The sequence below is a fragment of the Sipha flava genome, unplaced genomic scaffold (genome assembly GCF_003268045.1).
Source record: "Sipha flava isolate LNK unplaced genomic scaffold, YSA_version1 107_pilon_pilon, whole genome shotgun sequence".
Taxonomy (NCBI): Eukaryota; Metazoa; Arthropoda; class Insecta; order Hemiptera; family Aphididae; genus Sipha; species Sipha flava.
In genome coordinates, this window is record NW_020271724.1 from 716,682 (window position 1) to 735,321 (window position 18,640).

Consider the following 18,640-nt stretch of genomic DNA (forward strand, 5'->3'; position numbering starts at 1 on the left):
CAATTAAGTTTAAATTAAATATATTGTCAACTATTTATTCATTATTCTTAAAGTCAATTCCAGAAATTCCATCAAAATGTTCCTACAATTTTTCGACACACCTATTATGGTTCTGTTATTCAGAATAATTGCTTTCTATTTTAATTATCTCAAAATCTTTCCGGGTCTATTGAAAGCATAAATACATTATTGAAGTCATTATTGAAAATTAATTTTCATCAAACAAGTTTTCAGAATTCCAAAATAGTTGGAATTTAGTAAAAATGAGAGAAGTCGTAATGTTATTTAAGTAAAATACCAAACCGTTCGTGAAAATAATATACGAAAAATACCATATCCAATACGAAACCGATACGTTGATATTGAGTAACTCTTTATAATTTAAATCATAGCCATTTTCAATTTATGTTTAAAATAATATAGATCATAATTTTGAAAGGTGCATATTTAAACTTATAAAACACAATATTTAAGTAGGTATGTATTTTACTTCAATACAATTTTAATTTTTTCATCTTTCAGTTAAGATTATGATTTAATAAAATGTAATCAAGTATTCTAAGCAGATGCATAAAAATACATTGATGTATTTTGTGTTGTATATAAATTCTAAAGAGGAAATATATTGTATATTAGATTTAAATATTTCGCAGAATAATTATAGTTTAATCTTACATTAATGTAATATAATTATAAATATTATTAACAAAACGGCTATATAAAAGCTTTTTTTTGGTAAAAGGCTATATATTACAATATAAGACATGATTGAGAAATTTAAAATATCAGTATATAAACGATGTATCATACTTAAAATTGTAAATAACTAATTTATTAATTTTATTAACAAAATGAAATAAAAATAAAAAAAATAAGTTCTTACAATACCACCATAAGAAATACATTCAATGTAATTTAAAACTTAAAACGATAACAAAAAAAGAAGCGAGAAACAATATGATATGGAAATGGATAACTGCAAACAAAAATTATTCTAACAAATTTAAAATAAAAATTGCAATAGTTTTGATAACCCCATATGATAACAACTTTCTTTCTGTTTAAGATAATTGGTCGAACCAAAGTTATTTATTTTTTTTGAGTTGTGGTAAAAATAATATATTTCCTGAAAACCAGTATCACATAAATTTTGAGGTTTATATTATTTATTTTTATTTTTTTTTTTTTTGATTATTTTTTGTCTGTTTTTCTCAATTATTTTAAACACAGTTTAGAAATTATGAAAAAAACCATGGTAATTGATAAATGATAATAAAACTAATTCGCTATCGGAAATCGTACCTCCTATTTAAGATCTGAGCAATCATTTTGGTTAAAATCGTGTACACAGGGACAACATTAAAAAATATCACATCATGGTAAAACATCATCTCTTTATCATTTCTTTCAGAATCTCATCGTTCCCATGAATATCAACTAATTAAGAATCATTACTATAGATTTAAAATACCAAAATAATGAATTAATATTTTTTAATATATAAATTAATAAACATATAGTTTATAAATATAAATTAATAAATAAAATCTTAGCTAGGAGTATTATTATATTAAAAAACTACAATCGGTTTCCAATTCAAAATTCATCGTCAGGTATATACAAAGTTAATAAAATCGTGATTTCATATGAAAAAAATAAAAGAATAGATTACCTTAAGAAAAATTAATCATTTTACGAAACATATTTAAGAAAATAACTATAATATACAGTTTGCTATCATTACACACTTAGAAATATTAAGTACCTAAAATAACATTTACATCAATTTGGTTTTAAAAGAGTTACACATACACAATGAAATAAAGAAATATAATTTAATATTATTTTAAATGAACCAACCGATTTTAAAAATAATATCTTATATCAATACATTTTAAATAATAATAAGCAACGTATTTATATCTCTTTAGGTACTTATCTATTTATAAACATAATTCATTTTAAGTAATCTTTCCTTAATAAAATTAAAATAAATTATCTCTATGTAAAACAACCAATTGTTCTCAATTTATTCCTTTTTTTACTTTTTCATATTCAATCACGATTTTATTAACTTTTTATCTACCTGACGATGAAATTTTAATTTAAAATCGATCGTGCTTCACAAATATAACTATACTCGAGAATAAGCTTTTATTTATTTATCTATTTTTATAAATTATTTGTTTGTTTATATACATATAATTTAATTAATTCATGATATTTAACAATAATTCCATGAACTATAATATTTTGACCATTCAATAGCTTCCAACATTCACATGTATTTTACTACTTTATAGCAATTTGTTAAAATAAATATGTTTACATACAATTTACAACTAGTAATATACAATCAGTAATCACAATTTTTTGATCATTTATCATAACTACCTACAAGGGATATTAAATGCGTGGTCCTTTAGCACTCTAAAAACTTACTTTTCTTTTAGCACGTCACGTTAATGCATTAATCAACATAGTAGTGCATTATAGATTTAGAAAAGTTCAAATATCTTTGAATTAAACATAAGGTGATAACTCGACTTTCTTACATTTTACATTTTTGGCTAAGAATTTTTTTTTAATAATAAGTTTTTCATTTTATTTTTTCTAATTAAAAATTTTATACAGACCCCATGAAAAATTGAATAGATACAAACTAATCAGGACCAGTTCAAATCGGTTTTTATTCAACTTTTAGTTATTAACATTGAAATTAAGTTGTGTGAAAAAACTTCCGATTTAATCAAAGTAGTCATATTTATTTATTACTTCAGTGTTTTTACAAGGCATAAACGTTGTTCAGTAATTTAATTAATTTAATAGAAATACAGATTTAATAATTTACACAAATAATAAAGATTAATAAAAAATAAATTAAAAAGTTCTGACAAATGTCAATAAGGGCCAAATCAAGTCATCTTTCATATAGTTGCTGGTGTATAACGGAATAAGAAAAAAGTATGATAAGGTAACTATAAAACTTATCATGGATATTGAAGACAATGAAGTGCATATGTACAATCTTCGAAGAAAATTAACACAAATACCTGCGATTAGCTATGAAGAAAATTATGAGACGAAATGAAAATATATAGAAAGGGTATGATTAATCCTAAACAAGAAAACCAATGAATCGTAAAAATCTACGTTGAATTATTTTCAATTGAACATAGTTCCAGAAAAGTAAAGGTTTCATGTATCAACTTCATATTCTAACGTAATATGTACGAGGAGAAATATTCATTTTTAATTGATAGATAAATTTAAAAAGTTTAGCATGACTAATAACGGCCAATCTCCACTAAACGAATGATCAAAGTAATTTTAAAGATTCAAACGATCATCGATAAAACCAACACGTAAATAAAATATAATATTAGCGGCAAAACAAAGTGCATGTACAACAATGGCGCAATTACGAATTACAGACATTATTTACAAATAGAGAATATAATAAAAATGGCAAACGACCACCCTGATTTATTAAAAGAAAATGGCTAGTGTATGAATATTTTTAAAATGGAATACAAAATTACATTGTTCGAAAAATTATTTTCCAAACCTCATTTAGATTAAAGAAAAAACTATAGCATTAGAATTTTTTTTGAAAACGATTATTCTTATTTACCTCTGCTTGTTTTAATATTTAATTACTAATATGAAAATGTTCCAAAGATATTATTTATGAAATAAATCATATTACATACATATTACAAATTAAAATTATAATTAGTGACTATTTAAAAAATACTGTCATAAATAAACATAGATATTTTTCTACCGTACATTTTGTGTGTGATAAAATATATATGATTATAGTGTTAATTTTAAAATTAAATTACCAAAAACAGCTGTAAAACATATTTCAAATATCTAAACTATTTATTTTATTTTATTGAAACCTTTACTGAAATAGAAAAAGTATAATTTCTTTATTAGATTTATACGCAGTATGAATAACTCATTTATTAAAATAATTTAACAGCATCAATATTGTATTTAACGCAGATAAAACAGTGACTTTGTTACATTAATCATAATCAAAAGGTGTCAAACTATGAATTACATTCAACGTGAAGTTATATAGTTTATAATAACAGTTCATGTTTATCTAATACATGTATATTTATGTAAAATATATTAAATATATAATTGAAACTCTGAACTTAAATTATATAAAATAAATAATTCAAAATGTCAGTAAAAATGTCTAGTGACTTTAATTTAAAGTAAAATTTTCAATGACTTTTATTTAAAAAAATATATTTAATGCTTAGTTTTTATTTTCTATTAAATAACATATAAAAATATCACTTCATTAGAACGTCCTTAACATGGGAAACTATTTATTTCTTGGACTTTATATCTTGAACTTCCATATTACTAAGTAACTAATACATAGGAACATAAAAGACGTATGATCTTTAAAAAATGTTTACACCGAGTATTTCAATACTAACTGGGGATTAATAAGTTATTTAAAATGTTGTTATTTAGTTATAAGTTATTACTTTATTGTGATTATCAAACGATTCCACAGGCGGGCGCTAGACGGCCAAGTAAAACAAATAAACGACGTCATTACATCTATATGTACTATCGAGTAACGCAATCAGACCTCCTCCGAAAATAAAAAAGAAAATATTGGTACAAAACGCCTGTCTCCTGGTTTATATTTTATCAGGGCTCCACATACAACCCATATGATAGCCATTTGGTAACTCTACGCTTATACTCAACAATGGAATAGCATGAGTTTAGGCACGCGCTTTATAACTGTCAGAAACTTACCTGGTTGGGTTTTCTCCCATCCGAATAGGATAGACTTCTCTTTACCAATATATTTTGTAAGATTAGTTTTCACACGATTAAAATACTAAAATATCTTATTATTATTATTATTATTAGTTGTAAAAACACCAATATATATAGTAGAAACTATATTAGTTTTAATTTTATTAAATATTTAATATTAGTTTTTTATGAAATTTGTCGTACAATTTAGTTTATAATCGGAAGTCGTTCTTCTTGGATTTTGTTTGACGGACGACAAAGAATTGATAAGCAGTTCAACACAAAGGCATATGTATATATTCATAATAACGAAAATAATACATAAAAAAAGGGTACTATAGAAAAAACTGTGCCAAATCGGGTGATATTTTTTACTCCTATTATGCTCCCTTATAAAGATCGCAAGTTGACGATTATCATTCGTTATAGCATAGTACAATTAAATATTTATGCGTCTATCGTGGTTCCATGAGCTTATTTTAGGGAGGAGCGAAAGAGCTGTCGCCCCCCCTGAATCCGTATTTAAATAATTGAGTATATGTGGGATACACATTTCAAATTTTTTTAATGTGGATCATTTTATAACGAAATCAAATTACGCATGTCTGTGAGTACTAACTTGAGCTTTTTGTCAGATCCATACTTAGTGAAAAATCAAATAAAACACAAGCGCAACTTTCGAAATACATTCAGGTGTTACAAAAGAACTACACAAAATTCCAAAATTCGATTCTAAGTGGATCCGGCATTAGATTAAAAAAAAAAAAACCACAAATATTAAGGATTCGCCTAATTTAAATACTATCAAAAATGTTACTTGTAAATTTTGAACCTAAATTAAAAAAAAAAAAATTGAGTTGTCCCCTGTAGAAGTAAGTCTAAATACGCCCCTGCCTAATTCGGTGATGTACACTATATAATCGCGACTCTCGACGTTACAATATCAATTATCGTAATAATAATAATATCAATTCAACAACAATGCACATCATACAGTAATAATACAGTACATAACATTTTACTATACCATTATTTTATGGAAGCATAACACTTTTTGGTTTTTGCGACAGGGGGAGGAGATATATCACGACGTTAACGGTCAATCATCATGTACACAATTTCAGTTGACGTATTATATTAGCGCAAAAACCTCAACGGCATGGTGAACGCGCATGTGTGTTATCTCCGCCTATCGTTCGGACCACCATAATTTTAATTTGTGTTTTAAAACGATTTACGAAAGTGATAGTCGATCCCTCGAGATCTCGCTTGGAGCTATAAATATTAATCAGGCCAATTCGGAGTGGATCTTGTGCAAAAATATAGTACTCCCAGTTATTAGTTATTAGTAGGGCTCGGGACTTCTAGGAACTTGCATGTTTTTAAATAATTATCAAAAACATAGCTAAGAAATATATAAATTTGTTTCATAGCAATACAAGTTTATATGTAAAATTTAAAGTTGCATATTTTGCATATTTGACCATTTTTCATTTATAAGTGCATATTTGACCATTTTTCATTTTATAAATGTATATTTGACAATTATTCATATGAAAGAAAAAGTTTTTAAATTTTATAAAAAAAAATTAAGATTTATTTCTTCATATATCACGTGACTTGAAACTCAAGGTGTCTTATTGGTGCGCTAACTGAATGCATTAAAATAATTAAAACTACAAAAAACGTATACATTATGCAAAAGTTGAAGAATCTGCACAAGCTAAGGCTAACTACAAAAAATATCGAACATTTTAAATGGAAAAATGAATCTATAGATGGATTGCCTGCAGATATTAGTAGTTGTGTCCACAATTTTTTAAGTTTGCACCAATAAGTTCCGTATACGTGTAACGTTCCTTTTCTAAATATAAAATTATTTTGGCTGATAACAGGCAGTCATTTAAATTTTTCAACTTAAGAAAATATCTTGTAGTCCAATGTAATTCTTAAGGTTAGAAGAATTATAACTATATTAAAAATAATAAAAATGTTTTTAATTTAATTTATTTTTAAAACCATTTTAAGTATTTTGTTTAAGATAAAAATTCAATATAAGATGAAAAAAAAATTGAAAAAAAAAAATTTATCTCAGATCATCATATCTATCATTTATAAAAATATTATTATAATTTATTACTAGTTAAATTTTTTTATTTAATTAATTATTACAAATATAATTTTTTTAAATACATATTTTAATAGCATATTTATTGATTCTTTAGGGCGTAAATGCATACATATTTTAAGGTTTTTAAGGGCACGAAGTCCCTAGCCCTAGTTATTAGAAAATTGGCTCCATCGCAGTAGTGAACGTTGGCTACGGTTGTGCGAACCAGTGAACAATCACGCAACACTACGGAAAGCACTAACCTGATGATAGTAGTTGTTCCGCGACGACGACAGCAGTGTTCTCGATTCGGCAACGGATGTCACACACGCGAGCGCGACGAACGCGATTGGATTCAAAACATGATCGAACCACTAGCACTTCAGCGCACGCACTAGCACACGAAACGAACAGCCGGTGTGACGATTGTTGTCGCGGTGATATTATATTATTGCGACGCAACACGGTTTCCACGAGATCTTCACTGATGCGACCGGGTGGCGGAGACGGCGATCGGAGACATCATGGTGAAACGAGAACACTGCGCGGGCGATGCACACACGATTATCGACTGTTATTATCCAAAACCGCGGCTCCTGTTTCCGGTGTTCGCGTACCGTTTTTCCGTCTTATTTTTCCGTACGCTCGCGGGGGGAGGGCTGAGGGTTCGTTGCGTATCGCGCGGAAGGGGACGAAATTCTGGGGGGGGGGGGGGGGAAGGGTGGGGGAAAAAAAAAAAAAAAAAAAAAGGGAAAAAACAATCGGCTCGTACGGCAGCGCGCGATCTTCCACTACCGACTACCCGGACTACGGTACTAGCACTGCCCCGCAAAAACGGCGGAACGGGAGACAACCGCCTCGCCGCCGCCGACCCTTCGGCGTTGTTGAGCGCGCTGGCAGCGCCTCCGCCGCCGGCGCGGTGGACCCCGAAGAGCGCGGGACTTGCGTGGAAACGGTCGGCGCGGGCAACACGTACGACGGCGGCGGCGCCCGGCAATCTTCGGAGGTTACGGCGGCCGGGGTAGCCGCCACACGCACACACACGGGCCACGAGGCGATGGTCGTACGCGTTCGCCGCACCGTCACGAAAATCGGTCGCGCAACCGATACGGTTACAATTAAAAAAAATTAGATAAACACGTTTACGTCAGCCAGTCGTTTTGCTCGTCTCTCGGAACCGTACGGAACCGCGTTTACGGTCGACCGTGTTCGGTTGATAACGTTCGAACGATTTTTCTCTCTTCCCCTCCCCACCACCGCGCGATTTCGCCGAAAACCCGCGCGGCCGATTACGTGATCTATTTTTTATGCGGGCCGTGATTTCGACCGAAACGTCGACAGTAAACTTTTCCGAGAAATATTGTTCGGAGACGCTTTATTGGCCGCCGCAAGAGGTACGGGCGCTGAGCTCCTTCGCGTCCCATTACTCCCCACGCTGCACATGTGTGTTTATTTGTTTCTCTGTGCGCGGCCCCTTCCGAATGCGACGTTACGCCGGTAAAGGGTTAACGGCGTGAGGAGACGTTTTATCTTTATCTTTATATCCGTGCACAACGTTTTTATTATAATATCGGTTTACCGGTACAACGCACGAGCTGAATAACGACCTTACATGCGTTCAACTGTAGTGATTCCGAACGCAGAAGTTGAAAAATATTGGAATTACGTGTACGCTTTTTTAAGTATTGAATTGGTGTTCCACATGAAATACACGTATGGGCTGCTGCATTGGGCGATGGAAAAGTTTCCTCTGTACATAAACGGCAATGATTACCTTGTACCAAATCATTGGTTTCACGTAGGATATTGATTGATATTTCGATTTTTAGTGGATTTTCATATGAAAATGTTTTATTTTGTCCAATTCTTAAAAGTGATGATCCACAAATCTCTAATATATGATGTTCAAGAAAAGATTCTATGCTCATAGGTAAATCCAAGTGATTTATAGTAACCTTCTCGAGTTAATGGAAACTTGATTCCACTGCTACTGAGCTTGAAGTTTTTTTACCTAATCCAAAAATGAGCACCATTATTCCAGACCACAACGACAGTAATTTCATACATTTTATGAAGTGTGGTAATAAAGCCGATAAATACATTGGGTTGATTCCATATCCTTCTTGAATAAGAGATTTACTTTTTTCATAGACTTTTTTCTGACCAAGATATAAATGGATTTTCAAGATTTAAGCCTTCATTTTTGTGTTGAAATTCTTCTTCCAGTATGCATAAGCATCATTTTTTGACTCAACATATGTCATAATACTATTAAACTCATTTTCAAATTCTACAAATCCAGTTGTTGTTGCTGTTAGTAATATTAATAATAAATAATAATAATAATAATAAACTCACTCACCCTTCACTCTACTTCCGGTTTACATAGTAAACCCAACACTAAAGAATTAAATAGGCTCAAATAATCTGTTCTTAGCCCATAACAATTGGATATTTCTAGAAGAAAGAAAAATAATTACTATTTTATCCAATTTCATTGTTATCTAATGTACTCGTTTGTAATGATGAATATTTAAAATAGAAATAATATGTTTGCAGTATACTTTAACATAAAAACTAATAATACAATTATGAATATAATAATATAAGAAACAGATTTTAAGCATACCGAATTCTTATAACTTTTGATAATATAATACTTTATATAATATGATATAAATAATATAATATTTACTTTTAAAAAAGTAAATAAAAAGGATGATTAAAAAAAAGAAGATTATATCAATGGACCTATACGAAAAAAATTCCAAATAAAATAATTTCTCACAATATCATACATATTATACACTAATTTTTTGTAAAATGTGTATTTTATCAGGAGGGAGGGGCTGGAATAACGTTTATCAAGCCCCTCCCGTAATAAATTAATTTTTCTCGATGAACGAGTTCTGTACAAATTATAAACATGAAAAAAATCTTACTTTTTTGAATGGGAGGGGGGCAGAGTAATGGACGATTTTTCAGTTTTATTTTAGGTTACTCGAAACGCACATATAAACTATTTTTTTTTATTAAATATCATGAAATAAATCGAATTGTTTCTTTCTAGAATGCAGTGTTGCCGATGATGTGGTAACTACCCCATACGGTGGTAATTTAATCCACTTGTGGTACATGATGTGGTATAGTATAAAATATGGTATTTTTGTGGTATTTTTGAAAAAAAAAAAGTGGTATTAAAGAATTAAATTGCAATATTACACTGAAAGTAACAAATTTTTTTTTTTTTTTAATTACCAACCGTGGTTATATAAAATATTCAGACTTCAGCTGTAAACTGTTCTGTGATAATATTATAAATTATAATCAATACCGTGATTACCATTACCAGTTATCACGTTCACATCATTCGTCATTTAATCACCACTAGGTACTATCCACCATAGATATATAAATATAGTAAAATATGTGTCTATATTAAATATTTATATTTTATAATTCAAGTTCTGATAGTTTTCTTTTTATTCAAAAAATATAGTTATAGTTAAATATAGTAAGTTATTATTTGTTCTAATATATTGTTTATTTATTCGTCATATAATAAAAATTATGTTTTATAATTTAAAATACATATTCTTACATCAAGTAAACAAAAGATAAACATTTAAAACTGCTTATACCAGATAGAGTAGGTAGTAATTATAGACTTATACAAGTTTTATAAAAAAAATATAATTTTGGTAGTAATGTAGTAATGTAGTATATGTAATATATGATATTAATACTCGCAAGCGAAAGAAGCGTGTTATATTTCTAAATTCTAATGTGGTATTCAGGGTGGTAATATTGATATGGTATACGTAGTAATTGTTGTAATTTTGTTATCATAAAATGGTAATATGACATTTTGAATTCGGCAACACTGCTAGAAAGGTAAAATATTATTCGATTCATAGAGTAAGATAGAGGCGGCGTTAGCTATCAAAACCATGTATCTATCATAATTGAATCTAATCCGTCGGTAATTGACCCCAATTGAAGAATCCAAGTAAGATAATTTTCTCCGTTAGTCAGCGCGTGTTCAAAGAAAAGTATATATATATATATATATATATATATCACTTTTCATTCATTGAAGACAGCGAAACTAGCGGAGAAAATTATCGTACTTGGACTCTTCAATTGGGGTCAATGACCAACAGATTGGCTTCAGTTTTGATAGCTAATGCCGCCTCTATCTTACTCTATAATTCGATTACACATTTTGATGAAACAAATGATAATGAGTTATGCGACATTCACAGTATTGCCAGCCGTACGGTCCCGGTTGGGGTGGTACGGTAATTTGGCCGTCCGTACAGTCCACGGACGGATCTGTCAAAAACACGAAAAAATATAAATAATTCAATAAAAAATAATAATTAATAATAATAATTAAATAAAAATAATATGGTAATTCTATTTACCGACATGAAGATATTATTCTGAATTCTTGAATTATTTTTAGATATTACACTTTAAGTTTTAGGTTTATACCATATCAATTATTGGTAAATAATAATACTTTACCCTATAATACTAAATATAACTAATACCTTCGTTGTTATTTGTTACGCATTTTATTCACAACGAAACGAGCGTTCGAGGTGTTTATTGTTGCCTCTTAGCAGTTGGTTTATTAGGAATATTCCATACATACTTTTTTATTATTTTATCGCATTTGTTTTGTTGGGTCGATTATCCGTCGGTTTTCTATTTTTTTTTTTTTTTCATAATATTTAATGAAAGTGATTATGACATTGATGCACCTACGACATCAACACCACGTGGTAGAAGCACCTATAAACTTAGTCATATAACACAGAAGTATAGGAAGGAATCAGAGCAGCTACCAAGCTTCAAAAATTGGCTTGGACCAGTGAAAGACATCACTAAAGCTAATTGTTATTATTGCAAACAGAAAATAGTCTCAGAGATAACAACAATAAAAAAACATGCAGCTTTTGCTGCGCATTTGAAAAATGCTAAATCTATTACAGGCAAACCGCTTACTAATTTTTTTAAGAAAGTTGATGAAAATGAGGTTAAAAAATTTGATCGAGTTAAAAGAGCCGAAATATTAATTTGTAATTTCTTATCAGAACACAATATTTCATTTAATACTGCTGATCATTTAACTCAAATCCTAAAAAAAGCATTGCCAGACTCCGATATTGTGAAAAAAATTGTATTGGGTTGGCAAAAAAATTAAAAAACACATCTTTCAGTGTTATAATAGATGAAAGTACTGACGTAGGAACTCTTAAAACGTTATGCATTTGTGTTAGGTACTTACGAAAGTGCAACTACCAGCAAAATTTATACTGAGGTAATTAACTCTTTCAAAAATGAAAGTGTTCCACTTGTAAATATAATCGGCTTTGCATCCGATAGTTGTAATACTATGTTTGGACAGAATCCAGGTGTTTACGGGCCGAAGTCCAGTCAGACGCGCCCCTTCTATGAGTGTTAACTCTTCAAGAGCACGCGTCCCTAACGAGTTAGCAATTCGCCTGACCCGGGCGATTTAGCGCCGCTCCCCGCCGAACTGCCGACTTTCGTACCGTTAAAGCCCCGAGGGAGCCCAGGCGCCCGGTGCTCACCTGGTCCTATCCAGTGAAGCCACAGCCCCGTCGAGTCCAACCTCAGATCTGCCAAAGCAGGACTGGGTGTGGCACGCGTAAGACACACGCTGCCCTGGGCTAACTGCACCTTCCGACGTACCATTCATATGACGCGTCATTGGTAGGACAAGTGTCGACGGCGGCCAGTCACCCCGCCGTCTTTCGTATTAAAGGGGTTTATCGCCCTGATGTCGTCACGACTCGCGTCTTCAAAAGAGGAGCGAGATCGGCTCGACGCGGTTTCTTTCCATCACCGCCATTGCCCCTAGAGAAGCCTCGAGGAAGTTCGAGGCTTACGTGAGACGCGACGGGTTAAGCGCTCAACCGCCATCACGACTCGTACCCCTCTCAGAGACGCGAGTAGATCCATCCACTGCCGCGACGAGATCCATCCACTGTGCCGTTCCGGGCCCGCAACTCCCAAAGGAGTGCGAGGATTACATGAGACGCAACCAGACGCCCGGACGCCCGTATGAACGGACGCCCAACCTGTCGGGACGATTACACCGAGAGGCCACCAGCCACCGGCGAACCGGGTTTGGGTCTTTTTAATCACGCGGCCACTTTGGAGCTCTCGGCACACCGCGCATTTTACGCACCGGTCCCATCACGAGCCGGATAACGCATAAGTACATTTTCCGGGCGAAGGTATTTTAATATTTCCTTCGTTTCCCCTACCACGACTAGGCTGGCAAGACTATGAAGGAACGAGGACGAGCCCGTTCCCTTAGCCATGGTTTCGCTAAATACTATGTTTGGACATTGGAATTCAGTGGTAAGTCGCTTTAAAAAAAATTTTCCAGGAGCAATGGTTCAAAAATGTATTTGCGATTCACTAATGCTGTGTGCTAGTGAAGCCTGTAAAATTTTGCCTCGACGGTAAGAACAAATACAGTAACTTATAAAATATTTCAGTATGATTAATTTGTTTTTTAAAATATTAGATTATTTATTTATTATAATTATAGATGTGAGGACTTAGCTCGAGATGTTTACAATTTTTTCAAAACAAGCTGTAAACTAATTGCTCATTTCAAAGAATTTCAAATATTTATTTATGTTAACCCATACCGAATATTAAGACCATCATAAACACGAAGGTTGTCTTTGTTGATGGTAGTTCAAAGAATTCTAGAGTAGTGGAAACCTCTTAAAATGTTTTTCAAATTACATGGGTAATTAAAACTTACTTTTATAAAAAAGAAAACAATTTATTTATAAAAACTTATTTTATTATAGATTAGAAGAACATGTTGTAATGGCAGAAACCATATACAATAATTTAAATGATCCACTAATTTTTTTATTTTACAACTTTTCTGAGTGGGTATTACCAAAGTTTGTCAATTTGAATAAACTTTTTCAGAATGAAAAAAAGTGTTATAGCTGTAGTTAATAAACAAATAAGTTAAATTTATTTATTGATTTTGATGTTAAACTTGAATTGATAATAAATATTATGTGAATGTTATCACTTAACTACGAATTTATCACGATGAAATTTATTAACTTACGATCTTGTACGGTAATTTGATAAAATGTGTACGTACAGTCCTATACGGCAATTTGATAAAATATATACGGACGAAGGCCTTTTGGCTCTTGGCAACACTGGACATGTATCTAACATTGAATACATTTTTTACTTAACACAAAACTATTTCTACTTTATCTCTAAAATCCTACTCCTTTGAACATAAATATACAAATAATACTTCATACTTCAGTTAAATATTTTTTTAATTTAATGTTAAACTCATTTAACTATTCACAATGATCAATTTTTATACTTTCTCTACAATTTATTTTGAGACTAAAGGCCTGAAGTATTTAGCATGAAAAATGCATCCACTCAAATTTTACAAACGATAGAAAAAATCAAAAAGGTATAACAATTAAGTTGTGTTTTAATAATTAATTTAATTTAATTTAAAATGTTATTATTAGTTCATTATTTACGTATTTTCATTACTAATAATGAAATTCCACGGTAGCACAGAACTTAAAGTCATTATACCAATTAAATGTATATTATTTATGACATTTGTTGAACGTAGAAATATTAATAAGCACAATTGTGTTTCCTTACATGTCGCCGCAGAATAACAGTTATTTGAATAACAAGAAAGTAAAATACGATATAGAATTTAAAAAAAAAAGTTATATGTACACGTATACATAACCTATCGAAGACACTCGGGTGCTTTTCGGAGTATTTTAAATTTGTAACTACTCCTACATGTAATAGTATATTGTGCTTTTATTCGATCGTTCTGTATATGGACTTATATTATTACTACGACGCGTTGTCTGTAACTGCTCGTTAAATCTGACGTTGGTATGTTGATTATATCGTATGTCATGATTTCAATTTGCCTCGAGTATATCAATTTAGACCAAACCTAACGAGAAAAAAATGTCGATTAACACTCTTCTTGGCAAAATGATTAATCTAAAACCGTAACGAAACCTTCTTATTCATAGTCAATGAACACAGATAATAGTACCTGATAATAATTACTATAGACATTGTATTATAGTTACACAAAGAGAATTACCAAAAATTACTAAGAAACAACATTTTTAACTGATTGAATCAAAGTTTTTTGTTATAAATTTTAAAGTTGTTCATGATATATCAATATTTATATTTTAAACGCAATTATACTTTAATATTATACACACATAATGACATTTTTTAAATTAACAACACTTTTCAAATCTTGAACAAATTTTTGAAAGTGTATTAAGTACTGCAGTTATCTAATTATATTAAGTTCCATTTTATCTAATTAGTAATTTTGAGTGTAAAAAATTGACATTTGTTAAAGGTTAATTGTATTTTATAATTCCAAGTACAAAATTACCCGCGTTGCAAAAAATACTTTTCAAAAGTATTTCGAGTGAAACTCCAATACTTCTCAGAAATGGTATTTTTAATACATTGTTAGACATTAGTCTTGGAAATGTATTTGAATAATGACTAAATATTTTTTACACAGTTAAATAGAGCTTCTGTTATACTATTATTTTGCTGTGCATATTTCTTTCAAGCTCTGTGACAACATTTTATAATCAAAAATCTTTAGAATTCCGATTAAGATGTATCATTATGATCAGTAAATTTCCAATTTTTTTTTTTTTTTATATAAATTTAACTAGGTTTCGTTTTTTTTAAATTTTTAATTTGTTAATTTTATCATATAATGTGATACCAACTGTGTAAATATTATATTAATATTATTTTTTCAAACATGTTATCAAAATAAACCAATGGCTAATTAAAAATTGTTCTAAAGTAAACAATAAACGTAGTATAATTATTACATGTACATTAAATATGCTGAGTTGCTAAAATGCGGTGAAAAATATTCAACCAACCTGAAATATAATTGATTATTATAATATACATAAGTCAGATACTTAAAATTCTATTGAGCAATTTTTATCCTTGTAATTTATTAGTGATACAAGTTTAATATTATTATATAATATATAACCATTCTCTGTATTATTTTTACAAGTAACAATATTTATTGTTTGTATACAATTATATACATTTATTTGGATATTTAAATAAAAATATTGTAGTTTTAACTATAGAAATAATATGCTTGATGAATTCATTGAGCTTAAAAATTAACTGTATTTTGACAAAATATTCATTCAAAATAATAGCAGACATATGAATTATGATAAATAAATGAATAGTATAACGCTTTGAAGATTGAAGCATTGTACAATGTTATAGCAGTTTTTAAGCCTTGAAACAAATTATAATTAATACTAATTATGTATTAAAATATGTAATATTTAAATGTATACTAACATACCTATTAATCATTGAATACTTACTATACACACTGAACACATTATACTTTTAAATAAAATAAGGCATTGAACATTAAACAAGTGTACTTGTAAAAGTTTTTTCATATTTATAAGTACATAAATCCTATAAAATTACTATACTTATGTACAATTTATAACATGATAACACATTTGTATCACCTAAATTAAAGCTTAAGCAACTGTTAATATATTAAAATAAATTTAAAAATGGCTTTTAAAATGATAAATGAAAAATAGATATCTCTTAAAGTATATATAAAATTAGTTCATAAAAAACAAATGACGCTGGTTTTCGAATATTTATCATATACTATATATGTATATAAATGTCACAATTTCATGATATTAAAATAATTTTATTCCTAAGATGATTAGAAGTATAACTTAGTATAAGAATAAATTTGATCAAAAGTCTGACAGTTAATTATAAAGTATCATAGCAATAGGTTCAACATTTTAGGCAGAATTTTCAATTTCACAACAATTAAATTAATTATAATTTTATTTTATTTGTATATTTTTTTTTTTTTTTTAAGTATATAAGTGGTAATCTTAATAATAATCCAAGTTTATAAAAAAAATTATGATAATTGAATAAATTGTATGCAGTATATGTAAATTCAAATGATTAATCTTCATGTTTACAATACATATTGTAATTTAATTGTTATTCGAAAATCCTAATCTCAAGATATAATCCAAAGTTTTTTAAAATTTATAAATAAATTTTCCAATTTATTACAAAAATGTATTCCAAAAGTTTTACAAGAATTTATTTTTGATTATTATACCCTAGTAAATGTATGTGTTTATTGTTACTTTATTATTCATATGGTCGATGATTATTGTACATTAGTGACAATGTGATGCAAGGTTGATAAATAACTGTTGACCAATTATATACAAACGATCCATAATGGTTTTCATTGTTATAGCTTTGAACAACTAAAAAGTAAATCATAGGCGTCCAACCCAATCAACATTAATAACCGTCCATAACGGCCACTAACGCAAGTCGTAATATAATTTGTGAACGATAAAAACAGGAATAAAAGCACTACTATAGTATATCATGCCGATAATACAATAGGTAATAATCGATGAATTCGGTTGTTTTTTTTTTGTACTTAATTCGCATAATCGTAATTGACGATCGCGTGCAAAATAATTCGCACAGTCGAACGGTGGTCGGCGTTCTGTATTGCATTGTTTAATGACGACGACAACGACGTTCGAACCAAATGAAGTCTCGTAACGAGCGGAATAATTTTGTTGAATTAAACGATTTGTACGAGCGCCAAGGAAAAAAATAAATAAAAAAATCGTTTTCGCTTTTAAAAAAACAACGTCGCTCGGTACACCTTGAAATCGTATCAAAAACAACCTAGTTTCAGGCACCACCGTGTGCTTCTCCGCGTTACGATCAATCAGCTCTGTTGCGAAGCGGTCACAGTGCGCTCGACCGGACACTCGGACATCAGTGTTCTTTCTACCTCCGCTGTCGTTTATTGTCGGATCTACACGTGTGCGTATGTTGCGTGAATGCATTGCGTGTGTATGCTCGTGCGATTTCGGTACATTCTCACCAATGCACAACGTATGTACACGTAGGTGAGTTGCCTGGTGCGAAAAAAACTAACCTGTCACGTCGTCTTGACGGGGTGTTGCGTCGTCGCCGGAATTCGTAAGCTGTCGAATGTCAAGTGAGTAATCATTCGATTAATCCGGGCCCTAAAATTCGTTGTGGTTCTTAAAAGCGATTCGAACGCGTCGTAGAACTATTGATGTGGTTCACGACCGCGTTTAGCGCAAGCCGCCTTTGAGTTCGTCCGAGTAACCGTTTTTGCGACTCCGACGAATAAGGTTACATTAACACGCGCATTCGAATTTCGCAATCCGCCACTCGGGTTTTGTACTACGCGAAAAGTGCTTTGTATTGGATTTTAACACCCGGATTAATTCAATACCCTGCATCAGTTATACTATTTAACTCATCTGGACCAGTGGCGTGCCGAATATAGGTCTAAATGATGCCCAGGCATCAAATTAAAAAGTGGAGGGTGGTTGTTGGATAATAATATGTATATAATATATGTATAATAATAATATGAATTTAAATATGGGTGGGACTAGACTTTACAATTGGCATCAAAAACATTTTTATCTCGGCACGCCACTGATCTGGACAACAATACGACACAGCACTCCGAGTTGTTCGTGAATCAAACAATATTTACCATACTATTATTATTAT

The 18,640-nt window shown here is 30.5% G+C and overlaps 2 protein-coding genes across 5 annotated transcripts in view; one reads left to right on the forward strand and one right to left on the reverse strand.

Moving 5' to 3' along the window:
* LOC112685423 (probable cationic amino acid transporter) overlaps positions 1-7,616 on the reverse strand; it is a 107,923-nt gene extending 100,307 nt beyond the window's left edge. For both annotated transcript variants that reach the window (XM_025557299.1, XM_025557292.1), the window contains exon 1: positions 7,174-7,616. The gene's annotated coding sequence lies outside the window, so the exon portion shown is untranslated. The remainder of the gene's footprint in view (positions 1-7,173) is intronic.
* A 10,249-nt stretch (positions 7,617-17,865) lies between these two features.
* LOC112685432 (cordon-bleu protein-like 1) overlaps positions 17,866-18,640 on the forward strand; it is a 98,725-nt gene continuing 97,950 nt past the window's right edge. For all 3 annotated transcript variants that reach the window (XM_025557313.1, XM_025557364.1, XM_025557322.1), the window contains exon 1: positions 17,866-18,089. The gene's annotated coding sequence lies outside the window, so the exon portion shown is untranslated. The remainder of the gene's footprint in view (positions 18,090-18,640) is intronic.